The following is a 26,577-nucleotide window of genomic DNA, read 5'->3' as shown; positions in this document are numbered from 1 at the left end:
AATTCCACCGAGCTACTTACACTTCGCCGGGTTTACGAATGTATTCTGATGCGAATATCTATGCTCTTCACTCCAGACGATCATCGCCCTGGTCAAACGAGTGGATAAGAAAATGAATCACAATTACCTTGTCATTTATATTGGGTAGATCGCGGATTAGATTGAATTTTTTACCGCAAGTCGTACATGTGGAAGGATTACTAATTAATATACGTACACTTTAAGGGGGTAAAAAAATCACTTCGAAAGCTGGATAGTTGTCTTTGCAAGCTGGTGATGTCTGTATAACAACGCGAACGATCCTCATTATTGAATTAAGAATGGCGAGTTTAAAAAAAATTTCTGTTTGGTCAATTTCCAACGGAATATATACGATTCGAAAATATTTCAATGGAACGTGGCTGCGATACGTTGCGCCCGATGAAAAGATTTACTTGAGGATTAGTATTCGCATGTAAGACGGTTACCTACATTCTCCTCTCAGGCTTACCTACATCGAATAATAACGGAAGAAACTTGTTCGCGGTTTGTGACAGGCTGAAAATCGGTCGTAAAGTAATAGCAACAACGTTAATCGGTCACCGACGGAATACCGCGACCATGACTCAGAATAAACCTGGAAGGTGCGTACACACAATACAAGTGTAATACGGAATGTATAATATAATAATCGTATTCGAGAGGCAAGGGCAAGAGAAAAAGCACAAGACTCGTCGTCGTCATCGAGTAAGTGTATCGATGTAGTATTTGCGATAAAAGTTTCACATTGGAAAGTCAAACGCGGTTACACGTTCATTTTCGTAAGTAGGCCGGGGTTAAGTCACTTCAGCGTCCATCGTTTCGCCGTTGAGTGAACCTAAAAACGGCAATCAACCGTCTTGCCTGCATTCCGTAGAGTCGATTTCATCTGCAGTTCTGGATACAAGCTGAGCAGGTGCGAACGGAACCGGAAACGAATGAATCGGACCGAAAGCAGAACGACGAAGACGGACAGCCAGCGAAGAGTCTTTTACCTCCGACAGTCGGGCGAACTCCCGTCGAAATTTATTAGTCTGATTTATCGTTATCGCAATTAAGCTAAGCTGAGGGAAGGACGCTTTATGGCCATAACGCAAATTAAGAACTTTGATGAACTCGTATAATCGTGATGAACCATAAAATCTGAAGCAGCTACCTAACCGCTGTCCCGTTAATCGCATTATTTATACGAGTCAGTCGTTTGCAATTGGGATCAATCGAAACGCAGATTTGGAAGTTATTTCAAATTTTATTGCCAAGAACTGCTTTCTTATTTCATCAGCATGATATATGATGTAAATTTAAAAGCTGTCAATTCATTTTTCACAAACTTCAACGACGATCGAGGGTTACGATCGACTTAACAGTTGGCGAATGTCTGCAAAGCTGAAAATTACTCTTCGAAGAGTAAAGTTTAATCAATATCGAAAAATTTATCGCGTCCTGTAAATTTCTATTACATATTGCATAGTGCGTTGAAAATTTTCTCGATATTATTATAAATCGTACGTTTGTCGAAAATCTTTGAAGAGTTATGATATCTACTAAAAATCCCTGCGATACGTGATAAGGATTAATATCAAAACTTCATCTCCTAGGGTGTGTATTGTGAGCGAACTCGTGAAAAAGCATTCGAAGAAGTCGTTGAATTTCATTTTCATTGCGGATTTCATTGACGTTATCGAAATAATATATTGCGGTTGTCCGTTCATCGGATCGATCGTAACTGCACGCGAAACGACGAATTAACCGACTGCAGCAAAAAATCCGTTGCTCCTTTTCGTAGCAGCAACTGCATCGGAAATTTTATCTAAATCGACGTTCGCATTAGCTGCATTGTGGATGGTATAAACTGCGAGATTATGCGAGCAATTCTTGAGTTTGGATCGATTCTATCAATAACAGATCGTCCGTACAGGCTAAACCTCGGGCAAATTACTGCGGGAATTATTCATAAGCCGCGATACGGGTTCGACTCGAAAAGCACCGCTACATTAGAAGCGCGATCCAAGCGATTAGCGAGACGAGCTATGTGTAACGCGAGTTATACGTGCAGACTTAGGGATTTCGTTCGCACTCCTAAGCGTAAAAAGTACAGTAACCACGTTTTGCACTTGAGCGAAAAAAGAGACAAAAAGCAACAACGATGAAACGTGAAACCAGTATTTTATCCGTTATCCCGACGAACCTTTCAAATTTTAACGGATCTTCGCGTCTCTAAAGCGATTCGTCTTTCTTGCGTCGCTCTTGACACGTATGTACAATTTGACTCATCTTCACACGAGGATAGATTCTTGATTCAAATGGATAATGGGCTACTTATTTCTGTATATATTTGAATAAATATACCTGAACCTGGAAAAAAGCAAGTTTGGCTTCGTGAGAGTCAATTAAAGCCCCAGTGCTTTACACGCCCGAGGCGAAGCCTCGGTCGGGGGAAAAAAAAAAAAAAATTAAAACTGCAAACCATTCAACGGTCAATTGGCCACGGTGAAAAATATTTAGACACGGTACGAAGTACGCGATGATTTTGAAAAAATTATTCTTTAGGAACAAAGGTGGCCTGCGGCAATTGCCAGGCCAAAAGCACAACTTTTTGTACATACGAGTTTATAGTCATCGTCGAATGAAATCAACACAGCGTAAATCAGAGGCTCGCCATATTACTCGTCATTTCACATCGGTAAAAAACTGAATTTCTCTTGCGAAACGAGAACGTTTTAGGTATGAATAATTTACCCGTTTAAATAATTTTTGTAGTTTTTTCAGTGTCAAATCAGAATCAAATAAATTTCACGCTTAAACCTGCCCCATGTATGTTCGTTGTGCGACGTGACGGAATTATATTTTAAACTAGAATAAACGGGCACTATATGTATAATAATGTGCGGTTTGGCGGATCGTGTTAGTCTTCGTTATAGAAACAGAAGTATAATATTTAATCGCTGATCAAACAGTTGGTTTCGTTTCTCGACTTCGATATCACGCGCGTGTGCTTAATTGCCCGAAATTAATTGGTACGAAAAAAATTTAATTTTTCCATTCCGCGTATAAGGGAAATAATATTGTAGATGAGAAATAAAAGGCAGACTAAAGCAATTATTGACCGATCAGAAATAGCTGTACACTTGTCAGTTGTTCAAGTATCACGCAACTACAGCTGAATGTTACGAATTACTTCCTAAATTCGAAATGATACCGAAATGACGACTCGGATAATCACTCGGAAAATTCATACGTAGGCAGCGAATTGATGTATAATTTGCCTAGACGGCGTTGTATTCCAAAAATTCGAATATCACGCGACGACAGGGCGGGTAAAAATCAATTCGACAACTTCGAAGTGAAACCAATACATATAAATATCGTACGGATACCTGCAGAGCTTGTGTCTCTAAAAGCACCGAGCTTTATACGTTACACTCGCATACGTACGCGGTAAGGCAATTTATTTGTCGGTATTTTAAATTGCAAGGGCTCCTCGATGCTTGTGCAATTTAGGAGCATAAATTATCAAACCATAATTAGAAGCATAAATTACTGTTCACGTTGCATCGATTATATCTGCAGCATCGGAAGAACTGTCTCAGGGTAAAAAAAATACTCCGACTTCAAATCACTGCCAATTCCGGTTACCAACGAATCGATAAATCTTTACCCAAAAGTTACGAGTCGGTTTCGACGATAAGCAGACGAAGAATATTCGAGAGAATAAAGCTCAAGCGTCAAGTGTCCGCCTTAGCGTCAATTAGGGTGATGCTTGTGACGTACGGAACGTTAAACGCCACGCAGGGAATTAAACTGCTGCATGTATAATGCGCACGATGAAGTTAATCAGCTTGTCAAAAACTGCGACGTACTGTCTGAAATTGAATTGCAGCTTTAGGTGATCTATCGGGTGATTAGTGTCGATTGTCAATCATCGCTCGACAATCAAACGTACAATGTGAGAATTTCTAATGGTATTTGTAAATTTGAAACGAGAAAATGAAGATGCGTCTAAACGCGGGTTCGAAGAACTGGTAACTCCTGCGATAACAACCGAATGAATCCACGAAAAGTAATCGAAACGGAAGTTAAATCAGTTTTCTTCACACGAAAAACAACCGGCGAGAGCCAGTGAATATTAAAAGTTGAGGTGGAAGTTGATTTTTTTATATAATTGATCTCGAAAGTAGAGGCAACCAACATTAAAAAGTTGTTGAGTATGAGTGACGTTGAAGATAAAGTTACTATCGTGGCTGTGAATCAGACGCCAAGCGACGTATTGTATTGACAATAAGTAGCATATGTTTAATTGATTGTTGGGATGGTTTGAGGTGCCGATCGTCAATCGACGTTCAAAAATACCACTAAGGCTAGCCGAACGACGTGACGAATGGATGCTATGGTTCTTTGTATGCCAGGTGTCGACAAGTTCGAGTCGCTTTGCATTCACTCGACGTTGTCGAGAGCGTATAATATAATGGATACAAGGATTTCGTGCGGATTTGACACACGGTGAAGGAGTCGAAGACAGCACCGAGACTTTTTGATCGTTCGCGTCCTTCGCGTTCACGGATGGAACTTCAAGATCGTCGATTCGTTCCGAATTTCACGTTTAAATTCCTTTGCCGGATTTCACTCGATCGCTTTAAAATCGAGGTAAGAAAGTCCGAATGAAATCGCATAAATTTGTTTCCCCAAATAGTTAACTTAAAATTAATCTCTCGGTAACACCTTTGTCGGCTTGGTTTTTTCATTTATCCTCAATTGATCATCTGCGCGACCGGACGCTACGTCCATTTCAATCAATCTACAATTTTATACAGCAGTAGATGATAAATGGCCGAGCAGCTACTCATTAGGACTGTTTAAACGATGTATAATTTCCCAGCTCGTAAAGAGCTGTAAAGTAGGCATTAGGAGTTAAAGCGGCATTTAAGGGCCAAAAATTACGGCCAAGAGCGAATTCGATTCGGTGATGCGTTCGTCGTTACGACTCCGAAAGCCTGCGGCGTACTTGAGGATAGAGTGAAATTCATGGGGTGTCGATAAGTTGAAACGTGCAGCCTTGGCGCCTAAGTGATGGATAAGTATGAGCCACGTGAAAGAAGCCTAGTCGGAATTTAATGAAACCCAACTACGAGCGGATATGTAATTAATCGACATCCCGACTCCGCGGATGTTAGCTAATCGCGGTAATTATCATCGAGGTCACGTCTCGAGCAGCATTATCATCAAAATGTCTGATGTGTGAAATTGGACAGTTTCCATAGCGATTAACGACACCGATAAATTCCGCAAACGTGCCGATAACTGGTATTGATTGTTAATATAAGAAACGTGTGCATACAAACATTCATTTTTCCAGTATCATACCTTTTCCAATAATCATTCCAGCAGCTGGTCATTACTCCTCCTCCTCCTCCTCTTCATCCTCCTGGAAAGCTTACGCCGCTGTTTGCAACGTTTTTGGCATTTTATTCATAAATGTTCATGTTTTTTTTACTTCCTTTTCGCGGGCGGCGCCGGCGATTTATTTACCTAGACGGCATAAATTGCACGGCAAGAAAGTGAAGAGGAACAACTGGAATTTATCGAACATATCTTTCGGCGGTGTTGTAACGTCGAGGAATGGCGATGACGTGGAGCGTTTTTGTTCACCTCGAGGTCTGGATTAGACGGCGAGTTTCAGCAGCACACAATTCGCGTTCTACGTAACCGGAGCAAGAGGCCGTACAAAAATGGCAATAACAGTAAAATAAGCCGCTGCTTTTCAGCGTAGGTACGTGAAAATTGGCAATCAAGCACGTCGGTCTTCGTCGAAACAACTCATTAAATTCCAAACTCCATCAGAGGCTGTTTATTGAAGATTCCGAACTCCTGCCAGAAATTCGTCAAACTCGAAGGTTTCGCCGTCCGACGTCGGAGACGCGAAATGAAAATGAGTTTAGTTACGCGTTGAAATTCTCGTTCGAGTGTCGTCGGAGGCGGGAAAAACGGTTGACGACGAAACGAGTTCAGCAATGCGCAAATACTCGGCACGTGCACAGGTGTTACAATAGTTAGCGAATAAGCTATTCTCGGCGCCATCAAATCGGTTAATTGGCATGAAAAATAAACGAACAAAGATGATTCCGAGGCTATTCCTGCCGATGAAGTTGACTGGCTAGAAAGGATTCACCTCGCGGCCTTGGCCAATGATGAGGATTTTACCGAACCTCTTTGATGAGCTCACGAGACGCGTCATGATCCAAGTAAACATCCGACTCGCGCCATTGCGATTGATCATCAAACGACGGGTTAATTAACCTCTGACCATTTTGCTCTCAGCTGAGCAATCGTGACTGCACCGACGACGGTAGTTTAATTAACTATTGAGCCACCTGCGATACTGCAGTCAACCTCAGAAATTGCACTCGGCGAAAAGTTCTCCGGTCTTCGGCTTAGACTCTCCGTCCACTTTCAGGTTTCCCGGTTACTTTTTCTGTACTTTTAGTTTCCTCCAATTTAGGATTCGCGGACTCCGTACGCCTTGATCATCCCGCCGAGTCGACGAGACGCTTTATTCGTCTCATCGTTTCACGCTGCGTGCCGAATCACTGGGTTTGCGAATCTGGATCTTTGCATTCGCAAACTAGTTTAGCAAGTCTAAAACCCGCTTTGTGCTAGTTGCATATTATTATGCATACTTTGTTGAACGACGAAATGAATTCTATCGTCGATGGCGTAACTTCACGCAATAAGTATGCCTCGAATTTATCCCAAACGCATTTTCATCGCTGTATCAATTCTGAAAATTGAGCATTTTTTGTGTGAAATCGAAGAAACACGCGAACGGACAAAGTGACCAAGGTTTACGCACAGAGAGTATATAATGTATACGTAACGTTGAATTCCCGTCTCGTAACTTCTATTGTTATTCCCGATGGATAATCAACTTGATTATTACTTTATCAACGATGCGATCGAACGAACCTCCTCCTCGTATCTCACCGAGCACCACTCGAATGGCGTTGTTAAAAAAAGGTTACGCTTAAAATCGCTTGCGAGAACATCTCGCTTAAAATTTTCAAATTACTTCTCCAAGCGCGGAACTGTTATAATAACTACGTATAATCGACACGTCGAAAAATGTTCGCGATAATTTTCAGGCCTGCGAACTTTAAAGCCACAGTGAGTTATTAGGTACGCTCATAAATTCGAAGTTGCTGCGAGGGCATAATTGAAGCAATAATTACCTTCAACTCGAAACGTGTGCGAAACAAGCGCCGAGTAATTAACCGAATTTATACCACAACGGTAACAAGAATCACCGCTTGTGTTAGCCGGGAGACTTTGAAGTGAAAGAAATCACATCTTCGTGCGGTACTTCGGGCTGAATGCTACGCGTAACTCAATCAAAGGAATAACCTCGTTAGGAACGTCGTCTCGGGAGCAAATGCGGAATAATTAAATTCTTTCCGGAAAATGGCAGGCAAAACCGCAAAATATCGTCGAAATTCTTCGTTCGGCCAACCCCGAGGGGATCTGAAGATTCGTGGATCGATTTCGCAAGATTTTTCTGTGCGTCTTATTCAAAGGAGGAGATTATACGAACTTTTTGACCCGAGCCGTCCGTCAAATTCGCTCTCTTCGCTTTGTGTGCTCCGACCTGTCTTCTGGAGTGTCGGTAAGTAGACGAACACGAAACGTGCAAAGCGCCGACAACTTTCCAAGTTCATGAGATTACTACTCTACTTTTAGATTCGCACTCCGTTCGAGTCTATTCAGAAACAATCGAACGACGAATTGCAAGATTTGAAAGTCTTACCTCGGCCGTAACGTCTTCCGTCTAAATTTCTCGAAGTAGAAAATACCCGCCCACCAATTTGCAGAAGTGTGACATGTACCCGCTACCGCAGCCGCTAGGGTTTCTTTTCTTCGGCACAAAACGGCGTTTTGTCAAAAAAATAGTTTCTTTCACGTCCGACAGGCACCAATGAGGTACGTACTAAACGCTTTAAATTGTCGTCCAATTACTTGTGTTTTTCTACAAATGAAAACAGAGACTAAACGGCAGGTATCAAAAATTTTTGTTTGCTCAGTTCAAAGTGTTACGTGTTGCGAAGAACATACCTACTCACGTACACCGAAATTCAAAGGTCTTTGATGAATGAGCGATATTTTCACCTTTCGACAGCAACTTTTACTTTTACCGCGTAATCTCGCTCTGAATGGCGACGTCCCACGGATCGTGATTAACGCCTAATTATCTTTTGAAATACTAATTGAGTGTTTAAAGCGCGGTGAACATGTCCTCGGTACTCGTCGTGAAAGACGAATGAAACTTCGAGCCGCACGACAAAGGATGAAGTGAAAAAAGCGCCGCCAATTTTTTGAAACAACGATATCACATTCTTACTTATACGTGTATTGACGTACCTAAAATATTTTCAAAGACATGCATTTTCAAGCTTCAAGTTCAGCGTAATTCGAATTCCCGATCTGCCTACCAAATTTCTCGTCCAATATCATTGTCTCGATAAAAGGTTCGTTAAGTATTCATGAAATAAAGAAATCGCGCGACATTCTTATTCCGCATTTTTTCATCATATACCTGGTGCAGAATAGCGAGTGTAGTTGGCAAAAAAAATAGAAGAGGAATTCCTTGTTCTTATTCTTCTTCGTTCTCCTTTTTCTTTCGGCAATTTCGCACCGTGCCGTTAAAAGTATAATAACCACTTACCAATTAACATTTTTCACTCAAACCTTCTGGCTGTTATTTCCATGCGCCTGTTACGACTAACGTCAATATGGAAAGTGATAAAATTTCCTGCCGCATGAAAATGGCAGTAAAGCTGAGTTAACTCCCGCGTATTTAACGCAACTTGTGGTTAAATTATTCCGTTAGAGTTACTCGATTTTCCCAACCCATCGGTCGGTGCACCTTGCAGGCAAATGATGCACCGCCGATCCAGCCGGCAGCCATCACGCCATTTTCTCGTAAACTACCAGAGCGGTTTCTTTTCTTTCTTCTCGTTTTATTCTCTTCCCTAGTTTCTTTTCACCGCGGAATTTCTTTTTCACCATTCTTTTTTAGCGCAATCCTCTTCTAGTAAGAAATAAATGCGGCGCCGCGTATTCGGTTTACCCTCATATTTTCTTCTATGCTTACATTTATTTTTTTTTTCCCGGCGTATACTTCTGTATTTATACCAGTGTAGAAAATATTAGATAACGTGTCACACGCGAATGGTTTATTATAACACCGTTAACGTTCTCTAGCTCCATCAATATGTCGAGTCAGCTCTTACGTATTGCAGCAACGTTTCCATATCAACGAGATAATTAATTCTTTTCTTTTTTCTTTTCCAAATCATTAACGTTAGTATTATATCATTTTTATTTGAGATTTTCTCCAGGAAACTCCACTCGTGTTTTCATTATTAACCGCCACTTGGTACCTGTCAGGAATCGATTGTAAAACAATAAAAAATATCATAAATTAAAATCAGATTACGAATTTATACAATTTCAACGAAAAATGTTAGGAACATGCCGCGAAGCTTATAATTTTGAAGGTATGTCGCTTCGGTCTACCGACTTACAATACGACATTACTTATTTATTATTTAACTTTGAATCAATAATATTTGATATTTTCTTTACCACACGAGCTGGAACAAGTTTTATTACATTGTATTAAAAAATTTATTCGCCTTCAAATAAAATTCCATTTAATCTGTAAAAATTTTTAATTACGCACCTCTGAATATAACGTATTGTGCAAGATTTTCTTCCAACAATTCTCATTCATTTTGAATTTTAACCTACAAGTAACAGTCGCAGGAAATCGGAGGTCTGGATTGAAAATCGAGAGTTTGAATTGATTAACTGACAGACAGAGAAAAAGTTTGGTGGAAAGGGAGGGAAAAACCGTATAAAAAATGAACAGCCTAATTCGGAACTGTCGGGTAACTTTTTTCTCGTGAAAAAAAAAGCCTTCGATCCCCGGGTACGCTGAATTCTATCGTGAATAACGAATCATGTCGCGTAATGCGCGTATCGAGGACGTGTACCTGTGTGTATACATGATCAGCGTCGGTATCGAGCTGCACAGGATCGTTTCTCCCCCTGGCTTCGGTCGTTAATTTGTCGTTAGAGTAGGAATGATTTTCCGCAGCCCCCGTCGCTGTTGGGAATAGTTCCGTTTTGTAATTGGACAATGTAACAACGAACACGAAGAGTAATAAATTGGGTCTGCACATGAAGAGCGTGCATCGTCTAATGTAACCGCGGTAATACCCACATTTTAACAATTTTTTTCCCAACTTCTTTTCTTTTCTTTTTTTTTTTTTTATTCTCCTTTAAACATTTTTGCATGACCGACACATTCAGACCTGCAGGCAAAACGGCGTCGCGGATAGCCTAAAAGTTCTCTTGGCCAGCTTCATCTGCATGTAAATACCTTCGCCTACCTATTTTCATTAGGCACTAACGGTGCTCGATATTTTTCATTTAACTTGAATCACTCTCGAAACCACGAGCTGAAAAACAACAACGAACCGTCGAGGCTAATACTGGTAACCGCAATGCAGGATTTATACATTATGTAAACTAGAACTCGAATCAAACTCTTTATCAGTGAATCAAACATTTTTTAAATTACAAAATTGTATTTGGTTCAATTCGATTGAACTACGTTCATTTTTCTCACTTTAAGTTTTCATTCGTGTACTAATAATACTGATTTTATAGTGAAAATGTTAATTTCCCAGATAAATTGATAATCAGTGACAAAACGCGTGAAATGTGTAGACTTAAAAATGCAAAATATTCATACAGTTCCTGTGTAATGGGTTTATTTGTATTGGCATTTAATTTTCAACACTCGATATAATTCGTAGGTCTGGATTACAGGCTCGATTGAACTCAACGAGGTCATTCGACATGTAGGCACCCGTACTGCGTATACAGGTGTGCATACATATCGCGTGTCTAATAGTATAAAAACGTATGTAGCAAAAAGGTGTATAAATTTTTTTTTTTTTCGCGGCATTTGCTACAAAAGAACCCAAATATAATTCGACTAAAATGAAGAAAAGGTAAAACGCTTTATGTTTGACGAACACGCCCTTATTTTTATTCATCGCATTTATAAATAGCGTAAGGTTACATCCGCCATTTTTTTGTTTCTTTCGTACGCGACGCAAAAACCTTCAACACATAAAGATTTATCGATTTCGGAACGAATTTAAAAATTTTTTTCAAACACTCATCGAAAATTCTGTCAAAAAATAATATCGGATCTAACGGTATAAGGTCTTTGTGGGCACATACAACGTCAGTGAACGTAATTATTTTTCATAAAGTTCGATACGAAAGGGCATAACCGGCAATACTTCCGATATTTTACCGTTAAATGGTCAATTTTTTTAATCTCAACATTTTTGACTGTATCCTCATATTTTTCGCGTAAATACAAGGGGGAAAAATACGCGTGGTAAAATGTCGTATAATGGCGGATACGTCCTTATACCATTAGAGAGGCGATATAATACGTATAATAAAACGAGAAAAATGCGTATCCGTACAGAATTGTGATATCAATTTCAAATGGGATTCCTTGCTGCTGCTGAAACGATGAAATCTGCCGCAGACAAACGCAGAATATTATTCCACGTGTAGCATATCTGAAATAATACAGTCTCGCCTTGAGGCTTATGATACGTACGGGCACCTTTACAGGTGATATACATGTATACATGTACATATGTACATCATGTATAAGAGAGCGACGACCCGGTAGCGTGGGAGGAAATGGTCGATTCTACCAATACATAAATACGTAATGCTAAATATTCCGCCAATTGTGAACGTCTGAAACTCCCCGCCAGCCTTCCTAGACATATGCCGGTTCGTAGGTCTTCCGTATAGTCTTTCAGAGATCAATACATCTCGCCGATTCTATCGTTATTGTCTCCCGTTCGTCAAACGCCCTTACAGGTTACCTATGTACCGGCATATCGTCGATAGTCGTGTAGATATTCTCTGAACTAGGGCTCCGCACCTTTACACAAAGTACGATGTGAAGAACGCCGCGCTCTATTCTCGTCGGGAAAAACATTCCCGTGCTAGCAATATGCTAATTCGAATTATCGCGACAAAGTTTTGCCATAAATTTGAAAAGTGTGAATTTTGCAAATTTCCCGCGTAACCTTGCTGCGAATGACCAAGTGCCGCTTTACACGTGTCGTTTCACAGTTTCGGTATAAATCGAAGTGATAATTCAAGCGTAGTATCTACCAGACTCGAATCTGCAGGGTTAACCTCTTCACTCTAGGTTCACCGAATCGTGATAACGAAACATTTGTCACCATCTATCGAGTAAAATCGATACGATTGTAATTGGTTAACGAGTCATTACGTGGTAAGGAATTGAAGATAATTTTCTCTGATTGTGAGCGAAATGTTGTTGATGGACAATATATGTACATTAAGGTAGTGTTGGAACAGGTCATTTTTCAATTTCTACCGGCTCACCCCCCAAATCGGCTCCACATAATTCAAAACTAATTCTCTAATTTTTTCAAATTTTTATCTCAACTTTTTACAAAATTTTTATGAAATTTGGTACAGGGAGATCTTTGGTTCGCTGATTACGAGTCTGAACTCAAAGTTTGAAAGTTCAAAGCGGCGGATCCAATATGATAAACAACCCCAAAAGTTACTTAATATTGCCATATTGGATCCATCGTTTTGAACCTTCAAATTTTGGGTTCAGACTCGCGATCAGTGACCCAAGAAACCGCTAGATATCAAATGTGATCTAAATCTGTTCTGTAGATTTGACGTGCCTCTGAAAGGGTTGAATGGAATCCACCCTCTTTGGGGCACGGGTTAGAGTTGAGTTAAAAATCTGCAACAATGAGGGAATTATGTTCGAATTCTTTGAAGCCAATTTGGGGGGCGAGCCGGTCTAAATTAAAAAATGATCATTTTAAGGACCACCCCTAAATTGTACATCCATTGACGTATGTTTCTGCACGGTACGTGACTTCAAAAGTAGATAGACACTTGTCCTAACTACAGAGTTATGTAAGCAGTACGAGGACCATTACGTATATGTAATGTCCAGTCGTAGCAAAGGCACTTCAAGCATACCTTGAACGCCCAACAATAGGTGAACATAAAGTGGTGCATCACGGTAGTAAACGTACGATTAACTATGGTAAGTTTGATTGCGGCGTGATCATATGCAAAGTACACAGACACAAAGTGCACGAGTCGAATCGATTCCAGCCATTTCCACTGGACGCAAGCTCGATCCGTTGCACGTGGGCAGGTAAAATATCAGATGCACGCCTTTACACTGCAGTTAACGACGGTGTCACCGTGGAACAGAGAGAGTTTGCCGGTGCTTCAAAGCTATCAAAGGCGCGCGTCCGCTCCGCCATCAGGACGTGGTATTAGCGACCGTGTATAAGGGCGTGGAGGGGTGTGGGAAAAAAGTATAAGGTATACTTCCACGAGCCGAGGGTCAAAAGAAAAGAAGCCTGCCTCGGGTTACGAGCGACGAAAGTTGAGCTTTTGTTGAACGACAAACGCCACTGTTGCTTTATTACTGCAGTACCTACACAGTGAGGTAGACCGCTCGTTGTATACAATATGTACACGGGAAGGGATGATGTACGTAGATGTGCCAGTACAGGAACGGGATACCCGAGGTATGAAAAGAGAAAGGAGATGATCGCGAAGAAGGAGCAGTGGGAGATGGAACAGAGACCGGAGAGAAAAAAAATGAGGAATGAGAATCTGAAGAGAGAGAGAGAGAGAGAGTGCTTCTCGAATATTGCTACTTTACCTCGACTGCTCGACGACGGTTAAGTTACACCCTTTAAGATCCGACACACCCCCTACCTCCAATGAATTCAGAAACTCGTTTCATCTCGAAGACAGGGAAAATTTTCCGAAGAAGGATTTTGAAAGAACATAAAATCGCGAGTAGTTTTCATTCAGAAGCTCCTTTCTCTCGTTACGAATAAAAATTATTTTCCGTCGTGCTTATGGATATATTTACAAGGACTCGGTCCTACGTAACGACGATCGAAAACTGAAAGAAGAGGAGGAACCCTCTAGACTTTTCCCACAGAATAGTTGACGAAGAAGTTGTCGAGACGTACTGTATTATTAAACGACTGTGCAAGTAGTTGTCGAGCAGGGTGTAAAAAATGATTGCATAAAATTGCATGCGGACTTACGTTATAATTTATGGAATAATAACATATCACCGGTGTCCGGAGATCAGGTCACACATCGCAATCGCCGTAGACGTACGTCGCAGGAAACGCGGCAGGAAAGACGCAATCTGCAAGGAAACACGAAAAACGGTGATTAGATTTTTACGAGGGAACGCTCGTGAAGAAGGGGTTCATATAAGCTATGGAGGATATAATAACGTAGCTGAGCGTAGCGCGTAACTCAAACTACACATTTGTGCGAGCGAGGCGTATCCCAAGATGGGTTAAACAGGGTACACATCAAGCGGTCTAGGAGAGCCACACAAATCTTGCCAGCGCATGCAAATCACGTGATAAATTTATTTACATTAAACCGTAACGCGGGGGTAGGACTATACGCCCGAAGATAACTGTAAGCGAAACTCTATCCATTACCAACGCTGCAGGGGTTTATAGTTTTGGTACCGTAGACTGAGGCGAAACTCTCTGACGAAGGATATAACGAACCCCGCTTAGTACGTATACGTATATCCGGAGCAATTATGCGGTGCTTGATACGACAGGACGAGAGGGTGCGCGGAGAAATGAAGAGGGAGGGAGGGAGGGAGGGAGAGAGAGAGAGAGAGAGAAAAAACGTTGAAGCTACGCAAGCGTTTCGACGTTGCAGCAATCGCTTGCCAATCACTGAACCGACGATCGTAGAACCAACCGGCAAGTTGATCACGACTCTCGAGATACGCGTTACAGGCTCCTGATAAGTGTATACTTCTGGCGCAGCGGCAAAGCCTGACCGTAACCTCCTGACACCGATGAATTATTCTGATCCTTAGAGATCAGAAGTTGAACGTTGAGGGGAATAAAAAAAAGAAAAAAACCAGTATACAAAGAAGACGAAAAAAAAAAAAAAAAAATAAGAGAAGCAGTAATGAATAAGAAAAATGAACGAAACTGAAGGCTATTTCTGAGGTGAAAGGAAAATTGATATTGCTTTTTCTTGACGCGTTTCAAAGGTATACATATACACATATATATATATGTATACACATATAATATAAGGTAAGGTAAGGTTCCCAGTACGCAAAATGCCTTCAGGAAAATCAGCGTTATATTAGCACCGAGACTCTGTACACTAACGAAAATTTTAACAAGTCAATATTTTTTCTTTTTTTTTTTTTTTTCCTCACATGTCCTCGAAACTTTCTAAATCCTCGTGAAATTGAAACGAATTAAATTGCTCGAATTCGTGAACTGTTGTAACGCGTGTCAAGTAATTTCTACACACATCGTTCAAAATCATGCATAAACCGCTGCCCACGTACGCATGCAAACATCAAAATGTTTTGTAACTGAGAATTGTTTAAGTATGACTGGCCTCAATACGGTACAACGAATTTTTTTTTTTCACCATCGCTGCAGCGCAATGTAAGAGTTGGACATAGATTTATTACGAGAGTATTTAAAACGGTCAAGTGGCTCCTTAATTACGATTGTGTAAACGAACTAACGGCTGGAATTCATTTACTTGAGACGTATAATATGGTGTTTTACGTGCGGGTATATATGTGTAATTGAATGTCACTCGGTAGCCTTCGTCAGTAAACTTTGTAATAAGTGATTACGCGATGCGGACGAATAATTATATGCTGTTTACGAGATAATCATCGCCAGGCAAAACTACGCGTGTAATGCATTATTCGATTACATTAAATTGCAGAGAATGCTAAAGACACGGAGAATAATCTCTAGGTATTTATTATACCTACGTAATGTAAGTAAGCGTGTCTAATTAGAGTGGTATTAAAGTAAACGATGCAATTCTTGACTCGTCATTAAATTTTTTTTTTTTTTTCTCTCTATTTTCGTTCGCAGAGGAAACATTTCCGCAAGCACGCGGCTCGATCCTTTTCAACTTACCGCGAGGCCAACACTTGAGTCCTTGAGTCTGTTTAACTCTCGAGTTTTATTTTGCGATTTAATAAAAATCACGTTGTATCCAAGCTCTCTAATTTTTATTGACAACGAGATTTATACCGTTGAAAAGGTAACCGTAACGAAATAAATACATTTTTACAAAAATGAATAAAAAATTAGTCAATTTCAAAGAGTTTCAAGTAAATTTCACTCAACGGTTGTACAACGCTTCTCAATGCTCAACTTCTTCAAGGCAATTGTCGATCTTTTAGAAAAAGAATGATCGACAGTTTATGATGATTTTTCGAGGGAACGAACAATCGTGCAACGTATAAATCATTCATAAATCTGCTCGAACGATTCATCAGCGCGGTTTTAATACAGGCGTCAATTGCGCGACATCTGCAAGAGGCGATTACTGAATTCCCGTCAATTACCGAACACGTTATTAGTGCGAAGGTGTGAAACGGAGGCGAAAATACCCCAGACATCGATAATTATGCGGTCTGTGGTGGAAGCTAACGAACGAACGGATTTGCAGCCGCAATTTTGCGGCCGGAGCGCTTTTAAAGTGGGGAAAAGAAATTCGAGGCGTTGGTGGAGAAAAAAGAAGCAGCGTCGTGACGCACTCACGGATTCGTGGTCTGCAGGTTTGCAAATAGCACTAAACCCGTGACCGCATACCGAACGAACTTTGAACCCCTGAAAGGATTACCAGTAAACGACCAGCAACGACGATTCACCTGAAACAACGCGAACTCGCGGCTAAACGCGGCGAAACGACGCTGGTGCAACAAGGCTGGCCGAGCGGCCGGTGCTACGTCGTCTCTGCTAACGAGGGCCGTTAGTTTTAACAACAATTGCAACCAACGCGCCGGAACACGCGCGCCTCTCTCAGCCAACTGAACTGCAATTGCGAACCAGATGGGCCAACAAATTACACCCTCTGATGCAGTTCCGTCTTTCCGGAGAGCAAATAAACGCGCAAGCGCCGAGCGTTTCGGTCCTTACGACCGTCCAACTTTGAAAATTTACACACGTACCGGATATAAATCCCGCGGCATTTTAACGACTTGTAATTTTGCCGCTTGCGCTGACGAGAACGAGAAAGAGAAAGAGGAATAATAAGTCTAGGGGAAAAAAAATTTCAACACAGATCGCTCGTAACCGATGGAATTCACTGAGATCCTGTCTGTGGTCCGATCAAATAGTGTTCAAGTTTTGTTAACTCATCGTTGAACGGTGTCTCCAATTATACAATTACGATAAATCGATTTTTTATGCCTAATTTTTTTTAATCCGTCAGCAATCTATTTTCCATTGCAGTAAATGCGACAACTGGGGTCAGTTTCTGCCTTGACCGTACATTTGTTAGATATGTTGAAACGGTCAGTGACCAAAGGCCGCTTGAGAATTTTTATCGATCTATTGCGATATATCTTATTCTAAATTAACAATTGAATAATCACGGGGTGTTCTTGAATGTTGAAGCACACGGAGCACATGATGTTACTCGCAAAAACATTGGATGAAGTACGAATCGTACGATTAAAGGAAGTGGAGAAGAATATCGATTATACCCGTCGCTGCATAAGTTGGTGAAAAGTTGATGTAATTTGTTTGTCTCAGGCGGCTGGTTGGTTCATTCATCGGTGCATTCACCCTGAACCCAATGAATTGTAGAATATACCGGAAACAGTTTATCCTTTCGCGTTTAGAATCAATCGGCCGATCGACTGTAAAACCAAGTTTCACAGACGAGCTCGCAATTGGCGATGGTATAGGTGAATTTTCATGCGGGGCTGTAGCGGCATGGTGTTATTTATGCACACCTCTGCAGTACGGGTGCGCATTTCTGTACGTGATTCGCGTACCAAACGGGCTATAGAATTTTTCCAAAGAAACACCTGATACGTGGATAATCAAGTTATTTGTCATCCTGGCTCTTGCAGTTTGAAAAATTATTCGTTTTTAGGTTCGACCAGAGATTAACGAAGTCCGTTCCCTGTAACGGATTGAAGTACCTGGCATACCCTGGATTCGTGGCGGTATACAGCGAGGGTTGCAGGAGGCAAGGGGGGGGGGGGGGGAGGGGGATTTGATAAAGACTATAAATAAGTTTATTTTCTGGTGTCGGCGATGTGTCTCGTGTTTTTGGAAAGTTTTCTTCGGCATCGGAACTTTCGGTAAATTCAACGCGAAGCGACGGTGCTTTGGCCCCTGGAACTTTTCACTTACTGCAAAAGTTTGTTCATTTACCGCCTCCGGCTGAACGCAATACATCTTTTCTCCTTATAAACGAAAAGCTCGAAGTTTGCCACGCGGAAACCGATCATCTCTGCTGATCAGCGATAAACTGATAAAATACAAGAAGTATAGACGAGAAGTGATAGGAGAAATGCTCGACAGGCACTTGACCGAAGAGAATGAAATCCACTTGAGGAATGAGGCGAGGAGGAGAATTAATTACCAGGAGAGGCGACGACAGCTGACGATCGCGTTTGCCAGGTGGCGTGTAAAACGACGCCACGTGAAGAACGGTAAGTCGAGACGCACATGCGGCGAATTGAATCTTCGACCGTGCATCCGCCAAGAGGATGATTCGAAAGACATATGAGTGAAAAAAAAGAAATCCAACAACGAAAGCAGTCGCAAGCACTGTGCGGTGATCCAATTATACATGTCAGGATGGAAAAATTCAGAATATTTAGGGCTGCGGTTGATTTATCGTGGCTTTGCGATGATGAAAATACGACCTGAGATGCGAAGTTTGAAAAATTAACACGCTGTCGATAAGTTTACGTTTTATTTCGATCGAGATTGCCTCTCGAAAATCTGAATACACGGATGACTACGGACAATCGTTGAAACGGAAACGAGGAATATCTGAAACACCGGCGTCGTTAGAATCTCTAAACGGAGGTGGGGGGATTACTTTAAGTCGAGTAGGGTCGGGAGGAAAACAGCTTATGGGTATAATAAAAGCAAGAAATCGTTTATACACGGTTAGCAGCTTAGGTTTGAAAAATAGAAACACTCACTCCTGGCAACGGGTTAAGTGTGACTCGACGTCGGCAGACATCTGGAAACCCAGAGGCGACATTACCAGACGATTCTGCATCTAAACTGCAGCCGAGTTTCTATGCGGTGAGAGCTGTAGACGGACGAGCAAGTGTCTCAAGTTACGGGCGCGCATACGGGAGTACGTGTAACATTTTCTCTCGCGGTATGCATGTACGCGTTGCATGTTCCCAGAGAATATACGCGGCTCGCTGTTCCAAAGCGTACGTACCTGGGGTACAAGACGAGAGTAGCGCGCAAGGATAGTCGTGGAAAACCGACGTACCTAGATGTCTGACCGCAGGTGTGACTGGGATTAGCGAGGACTCGAGTTGGGTTATCAGCTCGGACGACAAAGCTGGCGTTTCGAAATACGTACGGCGAAATACACTTTGCCCCTCTTATCGCAGGGTTTACAGAGATCTGCGCGTAGATAAACGGGTGTATTAATACCGATACCCAAGGCTCTGGGAATCGGGCTAATTTGTCCCTCGAGAGCTGTCCCTAATTTTCGAACCGTGTTGATCGGCCGAACGGATAGGGGTAAAAGTGAACGTCAACGAGGAAACGGCGGGTACGATGTGCAAATTTTTGTAATTCTTGCAAGGTGCGATACAGGGGATGACGCGAATCGTGGCATTTCCCGTTCACGCTGTCGCGAGTAACTCGCGTATCCTACCGAGACATTTCGGAACTCACGCTTCGAAGTGCGGTTATAAGCATGGTCCGGCAGAAAGTCTGAGCCGTTAAGAACATGTGGCTGACTGAGCAGGAGGCAAAGAGTGTAACGATTGCGAAGCGCCTCGAAGAAAAGAAATAACGAAGCCCGGTGGGAGTTCGAAGAGTAAACCACTTCAGCGGCAGCCCATTACACAGAGTCAACATGCCGCGTATACTCCTCTCTTTCAACTCCGGATAATCGCTAATAAGAGCCGTACATTTTATTGCCGATGAGAAAGCACAGCCGAGAGCTGGAAATTGAACAACAGCCAAACCGAGAACTGGGGGTGTGATGGAGGCCACGGCGAGTCAATTTGTCGAAAGGTGGAAACGATCGGCGTGCAAATCGAATCTCTCGATGTTCGGTACACCGACACGCATCTCCAGCAGCATATAACGAGCGATGATAAATCTTCGGGTACGCACGACGAGACCGTTAACCACGTCCCATTTGGCATCGATCATAGCCGACAAATGGTTGAAGCATCGATCGTTTCTCGATGTATCGACGATGGACTGTCCCTTCCGGTTTACCGACTGGACGTATCGTCACGCATCCGGCAACGTATCGATATGAACCTCCGTCCATGGAGGAGAGTCAAGGTATGATATTTACACTGTCTCCACTTCTGAACCGGAAACTGACTCGACCGCAACAAACTGCGGCGAAACTGCAGCGTTCTGTGCGCACGTTTTCTGACGGATAAAGTGCGCCATTCACTCTTCGCCCTGGCCGACCTTCTTATCCTTTATCCGTTACTTTTTCTTTTCTTTTCTTTTCCTTCTTTTCTTTTATCTTTCCGGGGCGACATACAAGACGCCGGAGACAAGAGAGTGAAATAAAAGAAGCACGGTGTATTTATCTCCGTGGGTTTTTAACACTCGGGAATTTAGAGGTAGTTTCAAGTTTTTTACGACAGCTTTCCACAGTCCACAAGTTGCAACTTTGTCAGATAAACCTGATCTCTCTCTCTCTCCTCTCTCTCTCTCGCTGACTCTCCCTATCCCTCTATTTTCTTCTATTTTAACCTATATTATTTTTACTTTTATTTCTATTTTCACTCATTTTTACCTGATTGATTTATTCATCCGTTTATTTACCTGTTTATTAGTTTTTTCTTTACTTACTGTCCATTTTAGTTCTATACATCTTTATCTACTCTTGTCTCTGTTCTTGTGTTATTCCCACAACTCTGGTTTTAATTTCTATTCTAATTTTGTGTTATAATACGCGTTTCATGTCATAAGTATGTTACATATCCTAAGGGGACTTGTCCCAGGACGAACAAATGCCTCTCTCTCTGTATATCTCTACACCATTCTCTCTCCCTCCGTTCACTTCCTCTTCTTCTTCTCCTTCGTGTTCCTCCCCTCGAGTCCTTTCCTCACTTTCTCCTGCCGAGCCTTATATACATACATATATATATATATATCGAAATTCCTACCGAATTCCTCCGGCACCCCGCGTCGCCTGTCCCGCGTTGTCGTCGAGACGTGGATTTCTCGCGAGAGTTCGCAAACGTTTGTCTAGCTCGCTAATTTCGCTCACAGAGTTCAAGCTCGTAATTTTCGCAGACTATTAGAGATTCTCGAAATTATAGTAATCCCCGGAGAGGGAATTAATTTCCCGCGGCCTTGATCCGTGCCCACGCTCAGACCAAATCGTGCGGCCAGTTAAGCTTTTTGCCCTCGTCTAGACTCACGTATAATATTTATCCAAAGCCTTTCGGTCAAGCATGCGGGGTTTTCCTTACCTGGAAGGTTAATTGAAAATGTAAATTGCTCGTGACGTAAACCAGATATTTAAAAATTTTTGTTTAGTTCGAAAAACGTCGAACGCTGAAACGTTGACCACCACGACGCCAAATTATCACCTAAAGAGAACCTAATCCTTCTATTTTGGTAAGCTCTGCGTCTGTCTTTGATGGTTTCTACCGATGTACCTACAATTATGGATACATAACATCGTCAGATGGTGTGAGAAGTGCTCGTAAGTTAGTGTAATTTTCACCGAATAGAAAATCACATCAGAAAAAGATTCGAGTGTCGTTTCTGACGTAGACGTAGGTAGGGGAGGTGTGTGTATACAGTCCGAATTATTTACGATGCAAGATCGAAAGGACGCTAAATCCTATCGGGCTTTCATCCTTCACCAGAGCGACAGACGTGGTGGCCGAACTGTACAGACGGCTACGAGGCGAGGGCAAGAAATGGGATTGTTTTCTCGACGGGAAAAGGATAAGGAGAAAGAGGAGGAGGAAGAAGATGAAGGAGAAGACGAAGAAGAAGAAGAAGAAGAAGAAGAAGAAGAAGAAGAAGGAGGATGAGGAGGCCGCAGCATTGTGTTACCTTGTGAAAGATGTATAATCGTGTAAGTGGGACGTCGCTGGGCTTCGCCCATTTCCTGCAGGGATCTCCGCTCCGCACGAGTTGCCTATTCGTCATTTCAGACGAATCGCTCCCACAGGAGACTCCAATTCGTCCTCGATATCACTTAACTCGAGCCAATGGAAAAAGATTTCAGATGATTCCGAACCACCACGGAGCAAAGAACAATGTATTTATCTGTACAACCAGCCGCTGCAGCCAGAGAGGGAGAGAGAAAAATAAAGCCTCACGCCATCCCACAGGGCAAAGCTCGTCGTTTCTGCCGCACAGGGTGGCGATAAAATATCAAACGCGTTTCATTTCTGACTCATTGTCGCTTTGATCGCCGAAAAATATCATTTTTTTCTAAACATTCTTCCTAATTGGCTGAGAATTTTCAAGCTTGTAACCTTTCAACGTATTATTGGAGGAATAATTAATTGTGAGAGTCTGTGATGTTCCCTTTATGCTTCCTTGGGAACTTGATGTTTTTTTTTTTGCTAGCAATGAAACGTAATACGGTTTTTCTTTCGCTGTTCACATTCTACTCTCGAAATTCAAAACGTTCCAAGAATTTTATAATACTCAATTTTTCCGATACTTTCTCATTAGCGGAGGTATTTTTCAGAGGCATTCAATTTCTGAGCTAACCCTGTCACTGTAGCGGCGATACCGATTCTTTGCCAAAATATGAACAATATCCGTGTAACAAAGAGCTGCGAGAATGCGAATGGGTACACGATACAGCCCATTATTCTTCAGGGGTTTCTCAAAAATAAAAGACGCAGCTTTTTACAATGTGGGGTATATTTATTTAGCGAATTTTCAAGCGTTATTTTGTCATGCCGTCGCGCGACCCATTATACGCTCGATAATAATGTGCCGAGCGAGAAAATGATCAAATTTAGCGCTAATTTTATTCCGCACTGTTTAAACCGTTCCCAAGCGTCGTCGTCACACACTGACAATTTAATTACGTTATTATATCCAGCCTGCAATATCTGATCATCGTTGCTGCATAATTATTATGCTCTAGCACGATATTTGTGTAGGTAGTATAGACTGTGTCAAATATCAACTCGACGAAGTATCTCGTATGAAATTATTTATGTGCATAGAACAAGGCGCAGGGATAGAAAAAAGCGTAAAAATTGCCCAAAGGAAAGAAAAAAATTTTTGCGCAGGCGAGTATAAATTTATGTATTCCGTGGTGAATATATAAGGGGTGTGGGTGAAATATTGCTCGTATACAATATCTAATACTGTGTAAAATAATTCTGCATATATAATACAGAATGTTATACAAGTAAGAAATTCCAGTGAAAAAACGGACCGATCGTGATTCGAATGAAAATGAGGTAAAAATCGAAGTGCCTGAGGTTTATAGACTCTCCAATTTGCATTACGCTAATCATTTTGCATGCTAGAAATTCTCAGGTACGTATGTTATATACGTGGATTGGAAATTGAAAATTGGTATTTTGGCAAATTTTATTGTATAAAAAAAATAATCACATCGACTTTCGACATCGACTCGTTTATGGAAACGTCCGAGACATGCCTTAAGCATTGCGAAAATAATATACACAAATTTTCAGAGAACTTTTGACGCTTTTCAAGTCACGGTGACCCGCAGAATCCGAATAACAAAACACAGAGTCGGATTATTTACTGCATACAGCATAATTGGACCTTCATTTGCCGTTGCAAAAGAAAAAAATGAATCGTCCAGTATTACGCGGTTTTATAATTTACAATGAAACGACTAATCGTACACGTGAAAGTCACACCCAACATTTTATAATAACAAAACACCAACTTATCGTGTCATTATTTTTCATTTCCTTATTCACTCGTAGCAGGCTGTAATTCCTCTACCGATAAAAGTGGGTAAATACACTTCTCCGTGCAAATACGCACAGAAATTTATGAAACCCTGATGAAAAGTTTTAAGAACAAAACAAAAGAAACGAGATTAAAATATTTATTTCACTCTGCAGCGGCGTGGCGATACCTTCCTACCACCCTATAGATGAGATCTCGACGCGGTGCAAACGGTGGAGAAAAATGAAACGAAAAGATTGGCAAAGTCGCCAACGCGCGGTTGGAAGAGTACAAGGAAGGTATAAGTTGGCTCTGTACACAGCAGCAGCTGCAGAGCGAGAAGAGGAAGCAGGGAAGAAGAAGAAGAAGAAGAAGAAGAAGAAGAAGAAGAAGAAGAAGAAGAAGAAGAAGAAGAGGTTGGTGCAGAGTATTGGTATGTTGAAAGGTGGAAAGGAAGAGAGAAGCAAGGCAGAGAGGTAAGGAGGAAAGATGGGAGCGCGGAGAGAAAGAGGAATATTGTAAAGTCGATTTGGCGCACGTGGAAGGAATCGGGAGATTTTCATGCAGCACCGAAATACGGACAATTTATTTCCAGAGACGAAGATACGCCTCGCGTGACGGACGAGAGTTGCAGCGAGGTGCAGCGGAGGTGGAAACGCGTCCGCCTCCGAAGATTCTTGAAAAGCTCGATCCGCGATCCGCTCGAATGGCGAAGCCGGAGGCGCCGATCGCGGGTTTAATGACGATAAGATCTCTTATACTGTCATTACGTTAGTCTTTTAACGAGGCCGCCTCGCCCCGGCGCTATTCATATTTTCCTCAAACCGGTTGGGGAAGGAGGTGAGATCAGTTAAGCTCGCCTAAAGAGGGATGCGGGAAAGAGGAATAAAAGAGCGTTGCAGAGGACGGAAGAGAAGTGGCTGGTATCGAGGAGGATAAACTCCCTGTAATTCATATCTTCACCGATTCCGTGTTCGTAAATTTATGGTAAACAGCGATCGTGAAGTGAGTGAAGAAATTTCATTAGCTTAATTTGAAAAACCGTAGCTTCTACACGTTTATTTAACATCGTTTCAGACGAATATTCGAACTTGTTTTTTTCATCTAGACGGCAATCAACTGAATTAACAATCATCGTGGGTATTAATTCTGTCAGATTTTATGCTTGATGAATAATCTGGTCGTAAAATATACGGTGAAACGAAGATCAAACTGTTTTCGATGAGCACGCGGTTCGGTTAGATTCATATCTACCCTGGAAGTGAAGAAAAAAAAATATCCTTCCGGATGCTACGTAAGCAGAACAGGAAATCGATCTGCTGGAAAAAAATGACTGAGTTTGTTAGCGAAATGGCTTTGAATTACAGCTGGCGTACTTGACGTAATTATTTTCTTGCCTTATTAAAAGTTGTAATAGACGTAAAAGCGGTTTTATTTCGTTACTTATTTTATTTATTTCGTTTACTTGGTAGAACTTGGTTACAGCTTGTGAAGTAATTACTGGAATCAGTTGAGTGAATCAACTATTGAAATCTTGTTCATTTATATAAGAAATAATAGGCAAGCGACAATCTATTCTTGAGAGTCATTCGCTATCGTTTATTTCAAACGATACGGTTAAACGCAGGAACGGTTGCTAAATTGATTGCTTTATTTTTTGCAACAATTATAACAGTATTGAAATTATTACGATGATCAGATACTTGGGCAATTAAAGAATGACCCACTTTTAACTGACATACAAATTGTCATAATGTAAATCAGTTTCTTTTAAGATAATTCAGATAGAAATTCGAAAGTGCAGACGTGAAAATTAATTCAGACTAGAGATGAATAGAAAATTCTTTGCCCGTTACCAAATCCATAACTACGTGAAATTGCTTGTTATTATTATTGTCATCTTCACATCAGCACGGCTTCATTTCGTTTCATTTTTAAGCCTAATTAATTTTGACGTTTACTCAGAAATTGACATATTTTTACCATCTCTCAAGACAAACTTGAAATATTATTCGAGGAAAACGAAAATTGAAAACGAAGAGAAAATGTCCTATAAAGAATCTTTAATAACTGAATATTACACCGTATAAATAGAATTCTTTTACCCGTGAGAAGATCCCGTTCATTATTTTACTCCTAGCTATACGATATACCGTCTTCTTGTTACACTTCATAACAATTACCCGCTTATAAGCTGCGCGCGATGCAGCATGAGGTGTAATTATTAATTAGCAGTCGCGTTACAAACACTCGCGAGTGGCTGGCGTAATTGTAAAATATTATACAGTAATGACATTAAGCAGTGATTTGCGATGAGATTCCCAATTCCAGCGTGGTGTATATTGGTTCAACCCGTTGTTGCCTGTAGCTTATACCAACCTAATTCACGGTGCATTTAATGGGCGTGCAATTCTCCGCAAATTCGAAGCCAATGACGCAATCCGCGAGCAACGTCAATATTAGCTCTACCAGC

The 26,577-nt window shown here is 41.4% G+C and overlaps 1 protein-coding gene and 1 long non-coding RNA gene across 2 annotated transcripts in view; one reads left to right on the top strand and one right to left on the bottom strand.

Moving 5' to 3' along the window:
* Positions 1 to 14,316, bottom strand: part of LOC107223181 — a 78,784-nt gene extending 64,468 nt beyond the window's left edge. Inside the window, exon 1 of the mRNA XM_046733863.1 lies at positions 14,244 to 14,316. The gene's annotated coding sequence lies outside the window, so the exon portion shown is untranslated. The remainder of the gene's footprint in view (positions 1 to 14,243) is intronic.
* LOC124293338 lies at positions 7,523 to 26,168 on the top strand. The gene is made up of 3 exons (XR_006903272.1): positions 7,523 to 7,672; positions 7,747 to 7,986; positions 24,281 to 26,168. It is a non-coding gene; the product is annotated as an uncharacterized LOC124293338 (long non-coding RNA).
* The last annotated feature ends 409 nt before the right edge of the window (positions 26,169 to 26,577 follow it).

The sequence above is a fragment of the Neodiprion lecontei genome, chromosome 3 (assembly GCF_021901455.1).
Source record: "Neodiprion lecontei isolate iyNeoLeco1 chromosome 3, iyNeoLeco1.1, whole genome shotgun sequence".
NCBI classification, from domain to species: Eukaryota; Metazoa; Arthropoda; class Insecta; order Hymenoptera; family Diprionidae; genus Neodiprion; species Neodiprion lecontei.
This window is presented reverse-complemented; position numbering and strand designations above follow the sequence as displayed.